The sequence below is a fragment of the Rhyacophila brunnea genome, unplaced genomic scaffold (assembly GCF_057557595.1).
Source record: "Rhyacophila brunnea isolate RB1 unplaced genomic scaffold, BYU_Rbru_1.0 scaffold_1, whole genome shotgun sequence".
Classification (NCBI taxonomy): domain Eukaryota; kingdom Metazoa; phylum Arthropoda; class Insecta; order Trichoptera; family Rhyacophilidae; genus Rhyacophila; species Rhyacophila brunnea.
Genome location: NW_028232751.1, coordinates 15646273 through 15657409, shown reverse-complemented (window position 1 = coordinate 15657409; position 11137 = coordinate 15646273).

The window sequence follows — 11137 nt, the reverse complement described above, 5'->3', positions numbered from 1 at the left end:
AATGACTAATTATTTTTTTGTAGGTTTGTAGTTTGACGCGTAGGTAGAAATACCTTTTCCGCTCACAATGTGTTAATGATGAATATAAAAAAAGTTATATATATTATAATTATATGAAAGATCTACCATGAAATGCCTATTCAATAGATATAAAATATGTAAATCTTATAATGTTTATAATAGTTATTCCAATAGTTATCTATACACATCCAAGAGTAATGAATCGTAATACATTCGGGTCAGTATCAATATTACAAAAATTCTTCTCACGTTCTTATTCTATTATTCTTATACTATAATATTATTAGTGAAAGCTTGTATTAGTAATATTTAAAAAAAAATGTTCAATTCTACTTTTTTTCCATATTCAACAAATTCTCAGAGATGATACTTTTCTAACTATATTTTTAATCTAATAATCATGTATCTTATATATTTTTTTAAAGACTGATCTAGTTTTCATTTAGTCATTTGATGCTTGTTGTATTGTGTTATGTGTGAATTAAGATTATTCAAGCGCTTAGTTACAAAAACTGCGAAAATAATATTATATGTCTGTTAAAATCAACAGAAAGTCATATACAGTAGGCATATCAAATAATTATTAACCTCATTCTGTGATGTCAAGTCACCCTACACAGGTTTTTAAATATAGTTTTAACCATAAGTCGCACACCAAAATTGCAATTTAATTATTGTTCTTCAAGTTTAAGTATGTTCAAAATGGTCACCATCAATCTGTAAACACTTTCCAACTCTGTTACTGCTTGATGCTTATCATGAAACTAGTGCGGTAGCACGATGTGATGGCGCCGGATTCAACGTAATTTATTAGCACAGTCAGAAAACAGTTAATGACAAGATATAGCTATATACCTAGTTTACAAAATGAGATGATATTCATTCATTTTCAAGGTTGATTTCATTTTAATGAGATTTGAAACCACTATTAGGACAAAAACTAAGCATAAATTTTAAATATTAATGGAAGTTACCATGCGATGGTCTAACATTGACACCTCGTATCTAAAATTCAATATTTTTGATAGGGGGTAGTTAAAATGTTATACAAAAACAATTAAATGATATTACGAGGGTGGGTCAATAATTCCTTAGAAAAAAGCATTAAAACAGTTTTTATTTTTGTATTTTTTTTATTTCTCAACATAATCTCCTTTAGCTCAATACACTTGGTTAGACGTTTCTCATTTTTTTTTAAACCGTCAGAAAAATAAGTTTTCGGAAGGTCCTCAAAATAAGCATTTGTCCGATCGATGACTTCTTCATTTGAAAAAAAAACGTTGTCCACTTAGCCATTTTTTTAAGTTTGGGAAAAGGAAAAAGTCACTGGGGGCTAAATCTGGCGAATACGGTGGGTGGTCGACCAATTCGAACTTCAATTCTTCAATTTTAGCCATTGATCGTAAACATGTGTGAACACGGGCATTGTCCTGATGAAAGAGGATTTTTATCCTGTTTAAATGAGGCCGTTTTTCTTCAATTTTGTTTTTTAGCTGGTCCAATAAAGATGCATAATAATCCCCTGTTATTGTTTTTCCTTTTTCCAAATAGTCAACGAAAATAATTCCACGTGCATCCCAAAATACAGTAGCCATAACCTTACCAGCTGATTTTACGGTTTTCGCCTTCTTTGGACATGGTTCGCCTTTCGCAATCCACTGCTTTGACTGTTCTTTCGTCTCGGGAGTATAGTGGTGTATCCATGTTTCATCTACAGTCACAAAGCGACGAAAAAATTCATCCGGATTGCGTTGCATGAGCGACAACAGGGCTTTAGAGGCCACCACCCTATTGCGTTTATTGTCGACTGTGAGCAAACGCGGCACCCATCTTGCAGAAATTTTTTTCATGCCCAATTTGTCATGTAAAATAGAAATGACGCTACCTTTTGAGATCCCTGTAACCTCAATTATCTCACTCAACTTTAATCTTCGGTCACTTAACACCATATCGTGGATTTTATTGATCATTTCTGGTGTAGTCACCTCTACAGGACGTCCTGAGCGTGGTTCATCCTTTGTTGATGTACGACCACGTTTAAATTCATTTAACCAGTTATAAATAGTTGCAAGTGAAGGAGCAGATATGCCGTAAACTAAATCCAACTCATTTTTTATTTCCTTTGCTGTTAACCCTTTTATATTAAAATGTTTAATAACAGCTCTAAACTCAATTTTCTCCATTTTTGTAAACAAGCAAATTTTTTTTTTAAATGTTCGAGAAACACACAACAACCCGACCAATCTGATTGAAACTTCGCAGCATACTGAATCGGTAGTGCCGCTGCATGAAAACAAACCGCTTACAGTACTAGTCGCGCCACCTGTCGGCTTTTCTAAGGACTTATTGACCCACCCTCGTAAATAAAAACAAAAATACCGTTATATTAAAAATGAACTAAATAAAACGTTTTTGTTTTTATTTAATATCATTTAATAGTTTTGTGTAACATTTAAACTATCAAAACCTATCAAAAACATTGAATATCAGATACGAGGTGTCAATGTTAGACCATCGCATGGCCTTTTCATGGTTATACGTAGAAAAAAATAGTAATGTTCCTCCAGCCGTTCTTTGAAATTCTTCTACTACTTTTCATGTTATGTCGTTAAAAATGCTTAAGAAATTATATTTTTTTTTTATATAAATCCACATCTCTATTAGGGTAGGTTTGCCAACTTCTCAGTAATGTCCAAAAAAACGAGTTACATTAGAAACACAGATTTTAAAGAAATAAACAACAAAAGAAACAAAAATTTTACCACTGTTTAGACATACGATTCCTTTGATGGTAAATATCACGTTTAAACGGGTCAGATGCACAAAGTTGTGAGACGGGTGGGGAAAACAGGCCTTGCTAACTGCGTCCCAGTGGTCATTTTATGTGTTTCTTGAGACCTCTACCAATCTGGACGTTGTACTTAAAAACTCATCAATTCAATAAGGCAAAACATATTCAAGAAACACTCATTCTCTTATTTCCAGTTAGAACTGCCCTTGTCGACAAATTTAGTTCTACGTTTATAAAATCTCCAGCTCATTTACTGGTGACTAACTTGTAATCAATTTGGTATATTAAATCTATTCAAAATAAAATACAGTTGGGATAGAACAGTTCTTTAGTGACAGTTGTAACAGGTTGTGTGACTAAGCGCTTCTATTAACCTTGTATCATATAATTATTTTTATAGAGTAATGGTGGAGATTTCTAGTTCAATTATTTTAGACATGTATTTTTTAAGATTGATTTATCATATGTCATGTTTGTTAAAAATTCCTTATTGAATTATAATATTACATAATGTATTCAGGTTATTACACAGTTACATTCTGTATCACCTTAAAAATACTTTTATTAACAGTAATTCCCTTTGTTTTAATAGGGCCAATGTGTTTTTTTACAACTCTGATTGCATGTAATTAATATTATATAAACAATCTTCATTTAAGTCATTTTTTAACGGATTATAATTGTCAGTGTTATATTTCAGGAATCGATGAATAATTTGGTGTACAAATATTTCTAGTAGTAGTCACATATCATATTATTATCTTCTTCTTTTGGTGCCTATTCTATTGAAGGTTGGCGACCAACTTGTAGTATACCTCCCTAACCTGGGTGATTCGTATCAGATCCCCAACTCCTCGGACAATGAGCCACTTTTAGAGACTGTATAGCCAAGTGAATATCTTTCAACTTACGCTTCTGGTGCCCTTTACCTTCCCCTGCATTATGAGTTGGAGTAAATCATACTTTTCATTGCGGAAAACTATAAGTTCCCATGTCTTACTGGCTCGTCTTAAAACCTCTTCATTGGTAATGTGATGGCTTCATGGTACACCGATACAGCCACACCTCAAAAGTTTGCAAAATTTTTCTTGTATGTTCTTTTTACGTCCAGGCTTCGACTCTGTAGACAAGTTATGATGTAGCAACTGATTGCCCTCCATCGAGCAGTGGCAAAGGATGGAGGTAGTCCGTGGAGATATGACATAAAAAAAGCATTATTGGACACCTTTATTTTTATTTATCGAAGATTCATTTATAATTAGGTAATAGAATATTTGTCATTAACTTTTGATTTTAATCATTGATTAATACAGTCGAACTCGGTAATTACGATCACGGATATAGCGAGATCTCGGATGTAATGAGGAAACATTCGTTGACATTTTAGTTTATAATTTTCTCCATACATTTATTCACTGTTATAACGAGCAACTTATCGGATATACCGAGCTAAAATATCATCAAAAATTTTCTTAAAATTGTTAATGTGTCGATCGTTTAAAAACATTTCGACCCTAAGCAATAAAATCCGACCGGACAGGATGCCGCCGGGATCGCATTACGTTTATGACACTAGTTATGTGTCGTAAGTACCTACCTAATTGGCGTTTTCGCCGACAATATTAAAAAAGTATCCACGCATATCGATACCATAGTTCAATAGGGGAACAACTCATAAAACCTCGTTCCAAGATAATGGCGTTTGAATTTTTTGCAGTAATTCTCATTTTAATTTTAAAGTCTTGATTTCGATGAAAGTGTATGTTTTTTATGTTTAATTTAGTGGTATTTATCAATGCACAATGAAATTGTACATTTTCATAAGGAATTAACCAATAAATTTGATTATTTAACGGAATTACTGTTTAATCTCAGAAAGGGTTGACATGACACTTAGAAGAATTTTTTACTATTTTTTTTTGCTGAATTATAAAGAAAAGACCTTTCTACATCGAATGACATTCTTAACTCAAAACCTTTAAATTTTGAGTTGTTCCCCTATTGAACTGTGGTATCGATATGGTTGAAATAAGAAAAAAATCCAAGGTTTGGGAAGTCAGTAGGTACCTACCAGCGTTCATTACAATAAACAATCTCATTTATAGTTTATGAATGCCATTCTTGTTTCGGAGATTTTAACGATGGTTTTCAGATTTTTTATTTTCGACTTTTTGTGTTATGTGACTGCTCATTTAAAAATACCTATTCTCTGATATAACAAGTAACGCTTATAACGTGCAAATTCAGTCGGTCCCATCTTCCTCGTAATAACCAAGTTCGACTGTAATAGTAAATCCATATAGAATTTGTGTTACCGAATAAATAAATCTAGTGTCTTACAGCATTTGCAATTCATGTGCATGCAATCATATTATGCGAATATGTGACTATTTTAATTGTTCATGCCGGTGCCATTTATTTTACGTTTTCAACAATTGAAGAACTGGGTAGAAGAAGGACTTAAATGCTAATCTATATTTATGTAAAAACACTTTTGAATACTTTCATTAACACAAACAATGCATTTTGTTAACATATTGACCACCAGCAACATCAGATGGCGATGACTTTTGGTGACACGGTAAAGAATCGAGAAATCTAAAAATCCAATTTTACTTAGGTCGCTCTTCAACCCAATTCCTTAATAATTATAATACATAATGAAATTAATACAATCGATTAAGGTGCTTAAAGAAACTTCAATTTAAATGAAAAATTGGTTGAATATATTATTTTAATTATATTTAAATACACCTGCCAATAATTAGCAATCAGCTTAATAATCATACTATTTTTGATAGATTATATTTAAAATACATAATACTATAAGTCATCTGCTTTTTAATTTTATCTTATTGTAAAGCCTAGCGCAGACCTACCTACACCTCCCGCAAACAAAATTATACATTGAGTATATACCTTTATCTTACACAAATGAATGTACCTTCAACGCGTGACACTCAACATTTGTAAAACTTTACTATCAAATCAAATGTAGTTTGGACTATCATATTGTAAAAAATTGCAACCTTTAATAAAAAACAACACTCCACTGATGATGCGTCACTACTATCGGTGAAGTAGTAGATATTTCTCCCCAAACATATTGACACTTACTTGTTTGTCAGTACATTTGCCCATGATTTTCATCTGTTGTGGAAATGGGCATTTATATAAAAAACATATCAAATGTTTGTAAATAGTTTTTACTAAATTTTTAAACAGTTTTTATTTGTCTGCAGACAAATGTATGTAGGTCTGTACTAGATTCAATACCGAATAAATAATGGTGGTTAACTTACTATGTACTATATTTAATTGATTCAACATTGTATTATATACCTAATCAGTAATTATTATGACAGGGGGGTTATGTAAATTAAGCTGACAATTGAAAATTGTAAATACCTCTTTTTATAAAAACCATGTCAATGAGGTTTTTAAAGAAGATTTTATATATTATTTTGTAATAAGTAGTTTATAAGAACTCCTGGCAAAACTACCTGTTAAGACAACTAAAAAGAATATAACCTAGTAACTTATATATCGTCGCCCCAAAAGCAAAAGGGCACTTGTGCAAAACATATTTAAAGTTTTTTTTGAGTGAAAAAAAATCGTTCGGAGGTTATTTCTTAATATTTTGTAATGATATTCAGATCACAGGTGACTTATTACTTAAAGATTGAAATGCAATTTTTATTTTTCATATCTTGTGAAGATTCTCGTCATAAGGGTGCTTTTTCTGGATCAAAATCTTTTTTTTATACAAAGAGCTTTTACACATTTAAAAATAATTACATATAGTACCCTTTTATTTATATTATATTGGTTTTGTAACCACTGAACATAGACTTTCAAAATCATGTACATGTTACGTTTTTGTTATACATTAATTGAAGATAAGTTGTGTATTTTAAGCCTCATTTAGACCAAGCGAGCGAATGTTTGTTCTTCCCCCATTCCAGCGAAATTCTCTCGCTTTTTGTTGAGCGAGCATAAGAATTTCGCTGGAGTGGGGGAAGAACAAACATTCGCCCCTCTTGGTCTAAATGCGGCTTAAAATACACAAAGTGGTCTTTATTTTCTTTCGTAATTTGTGATGTCATAGATTTAGCTGATGATGTTATGCCATTTTGCCTATAATGTAGAGAAAAAAATTATGAACAAAACTACATTCATAACTCAAAATGTCACAAGTGCCCTTTTGCTTTTGCAATATAGATTATAGCTGCTTTTGAAACTAAACATGCATTAATTCCGAAAAACAGACTAAGTATAGGACCGCCTTTTACCAGCATTCTTTGCCTATAATTAATATTATGAATCTGTGTTCAATAATTTGTACATATTATAAAGTACATATTATGTGTTTTCGTCGTAAGAAAGTCAATGATTTATTATTTGTCTGTAATGCAGCATTATCAAAATTTTTTGCAGAACACTCATCGATAAAAAACCGTGGAATTTTTAACGCATTTGCAGCTGAGTAGATAATGATTTTTTAATTAGCACCTTTAAAATGCACGTTAATTACATCGATCGGCCGCCTGGTCATTACGCGCATGTGCGTCTTCAGCGTCCAAAGTATTAAATACAGTACACTTTCAGTAATCCGCCGCTCGATTATCCGACAACTACTATAATCCACCGTTATTTTTACTAGTTGAAAGCACAAAATCAAGCTCTATAATTCGCCGGTATTCGATTGTCAAATTCAGTAGTCCGCCGCGTACAAGTATACAACGCAGATGAGACGGGTTTATTTTGGAAACTTCTTCTTCGTAAAACGTATGTTCATCGCGAAGAAAGTAATGTACCAGGGAGGAAAATGCCCAAGGAAGCTTTTGGTCATAGGAAAAGCTAGGAATCCTAAGCCATTCAAGAATATCTGCCCCACTGAACAACTGGTTGAGTCAAGTGATTTGCTGTTGAATATTTAGTTAATAAACTTAGTTTATTAATATTCAAAATTTAGTAAATACTTGATTTTGATTATAAATAAGACCATAATTTGCTAGTTCAAATTTCTCAAAAATACTATTTTTTGAAATACCTGTTTTAATTTTTCCCAATTTTTTGTATGTATGCACTATAATCTACCGCTTTCACTAATTGGCCGCATCTCTGGTTTTTGGGGTGGCGGATTACTGAGAGAGTACTGTACACTTTTTTGTAACTAAGTAAATTTAAACAGTATCGCATTGCATTTAATTTTTAGTTAAGATGAGGTTTGTCAAAAAAATATTGTTATTTGATACGATATCCTTGATATTTGCCGAAGTTGGAGGAAAAATAGGTAATAAAAGTATTGGGATTTTCATTAACTATTATATCAGTCTGTTCATAGAACACTTCTTAATATACGTAATACTGGTGTTCCGTAAAACATAGTTTGGGAAATGGGAGATTGATCTGTTTTTTTCTTAATTTGTTGTGATTTTTTACGACCTGAAGGATATTTCTTATAAGGAATGGTTATTAGACATATGCTCAACCGATTGAATATATGTCACCAAAAATACATACTAACTTAATATGTTGAAGAAACTCTTTTTCTGTGTACCTAAATATATAAAGTGAACAAAAAAAAAAATGACGTGGGTGTCAATATATAGAAGTCGAACAGTATACTAAAGATAGAGATTTCATATGACTTGCCAACATTTTTCGAAAATGGAAACTACCGGTTTTGTTTCAAGACTCCTCAATTTACTTGATGAGAAATAGATTAGTGGCATTCGAAGCGTGCTATTATTATAATCTCACAAGTGTCTTCTGGAAAATCATGCAAATGTGTAACTTTAAATCCAATATTAAATATCAGGAGATCTATTGAATTTTCAGTAAACATTGCAAAATTGGGCCACTGCTTTGACAGCTCATTCTAAAATAGAAGACGGCAAGAGATTAATTAACCAACAGAAATATTGATTGTAGAACACGAAAAATATGAAATGCTATATAATAATCACCACCCAGATTATAAAAATTGAAAAGAGAAGACTGGAAAGACAAACGTACAAGCCAACATACACTCGTTATCCATTTTTTAAACATCTTTTACAAAATATTTTATGCGGTATAATATGCGTTCAATTTTTTATAAAAGAATGCTCTTATAAGAAATACTATAACACATTTTATGAAACATCTTTATCAAAGATCTTTTATAATGTAATTTCAGCATAAAGACTATAAATATACATAAAGCTACTGTTGAAAAGAGCCACTCGCACTACCTACGCCGCTTCCAGTGTGCTTTGGTATATACAGTAGTTTAGAATAAATACTGTGTAGCAAAGCATTAATCCGATTGATAAAATACCTACTGAAGAGACCAAAAATATATACGTTTGTGATAACTAATGGCAATTTAAAAAAAACATTAGAAACAGAGTAACTAATTATTGTAGTTTCTAATAATGACGTTAATTAATGTAATAACAAATGTCATTTAACTTTTTTGCCCATCGGAAACTGTTCAAAAAACCCATAACATAGAGCTGGGGTGGGGACCTGAAGCCCAAAGGCCATATATCAAAATTTTCATTTTGTAAACGTGTTCATCTAAATGAAATATCTCGAATGTTGCTTTATTAGGTAAGAGCTAATTTAACGCGGACTTCCAATACAGAAAGGTTTCCCATCCCTAGTATAATAAAATTAGTGTTTACCAGTCTTATCAGATAATTTTAATAATCACAATGTAAATGTAAATAAATGTTTGTACATTTTAATGATACTTAAGTTATTTAAAAAACTTCAATGAAGATATGTGTGAGTAAGTAATTATTTTTAAGATGTTTTGACATACCTATATTTTTTTATAATGATGCATTTTTGTTGTAAAGATTGATTTTTGTATGCAGAATAATAATATTAGAGTTAATATATTCTTTCCTAAATCATGTATGGTCTTGCATAATATAATATGGTAAAATGAAGAGGCGCTGTACTGATTTAAGTGTATTCATAGAGATTGCTAAGCCAAAAGTGCATAAGTGACATTTTGGCGAAAATGAATTAAATATGCGATAAAATAATTCATAATTACATTTTCAGTGTATTGAGTCGGCAAGAGCTAAACTTTTTGACATGTAAACTGTTTATCTCGCTCCCTGTTACCACAATTTGTATATTGCAGTAATTTCAGAAAAATGTGATGAAAAAATACATCATGGTGGGAGCGGAGCAGGAATAAGTTTCTGAAAGGTTCACATCATGTATATACCACGCTACATGTCTAAACGGATGACGTTTTTACTCAGTTGTTGTGCTAGTCCAAGTGTTTTGAAAACTCATTAGTCATTTTTGAACATTAAGTCGATGGTTTAGTGCACAGATACTGTATGTCCAGCTTATATGTTTTGAGAAAATCGAAGTTTAAAATTTGAGATACATGAGAAATGGACTTATTGTGTATTTGAATAATACAGTATCTTCTAAAATATCCTATTTGGATGTACACTATTTTTACAGCATAAAGATATGATGCAGACGAACATTTTGTGTATGTTAACTCAATTTCGACAAAAACTGGACATACAATATCTGTGCACTAAACCATTGGTGACCTGTAAAATAACTCGACATTACCTATATAATCGTACATGCACATACGCAATGTTTACACATAACAATGGGAGTTTGTTTTTAGTAGGTCATTCAATGAAAAATATATCCTATTAATACTATCGACAGAAGGTACTTGATGGAATTTGAATTTAAATTCTAATGGATTTAAGTATTGTACTCTTCCATTTGAAGATTTCCATTCCAAATGGAAGAGTACAAAACTTAAATCTATTAGAAAAATATATCAATGAACCCAGTATAATAATATAACTTCATAATATGCTGTCCTGTAAAGTTCAAATTGTCTCTTGTCCAATTGGCTTAACACATTTTATATAGTTTATTATTCTCTAACCTATTGTATGCGAAGGAATATTGTAAATTTTCAGTGTTTAGTGTGATTTTATAATTGAGAATGGTCCCTTAGTTATTCTTGAATCCATATTTTTAATTAATATTATATTTACGATTACGATAACATAAATTATAATTATTACTGTGCACTGTGGCAAAATAGAAATATAAAAACTTCACATATGGGGTACAGTCATTCCATCCTCCCCTCCTATTGATACTGAAAGATTAAATTTATATAATTTTTATTTTCCAATTTTTGTTAATTCATTTTGGGTACCTACCTATGTAACGAACATGTATTTCATGCATTATCATGTAATTCCAAATTAATGTAATATTATCATAAATTCATTCCTCTTTTTTATATTATAAATCAATATCTGGAAATACAAT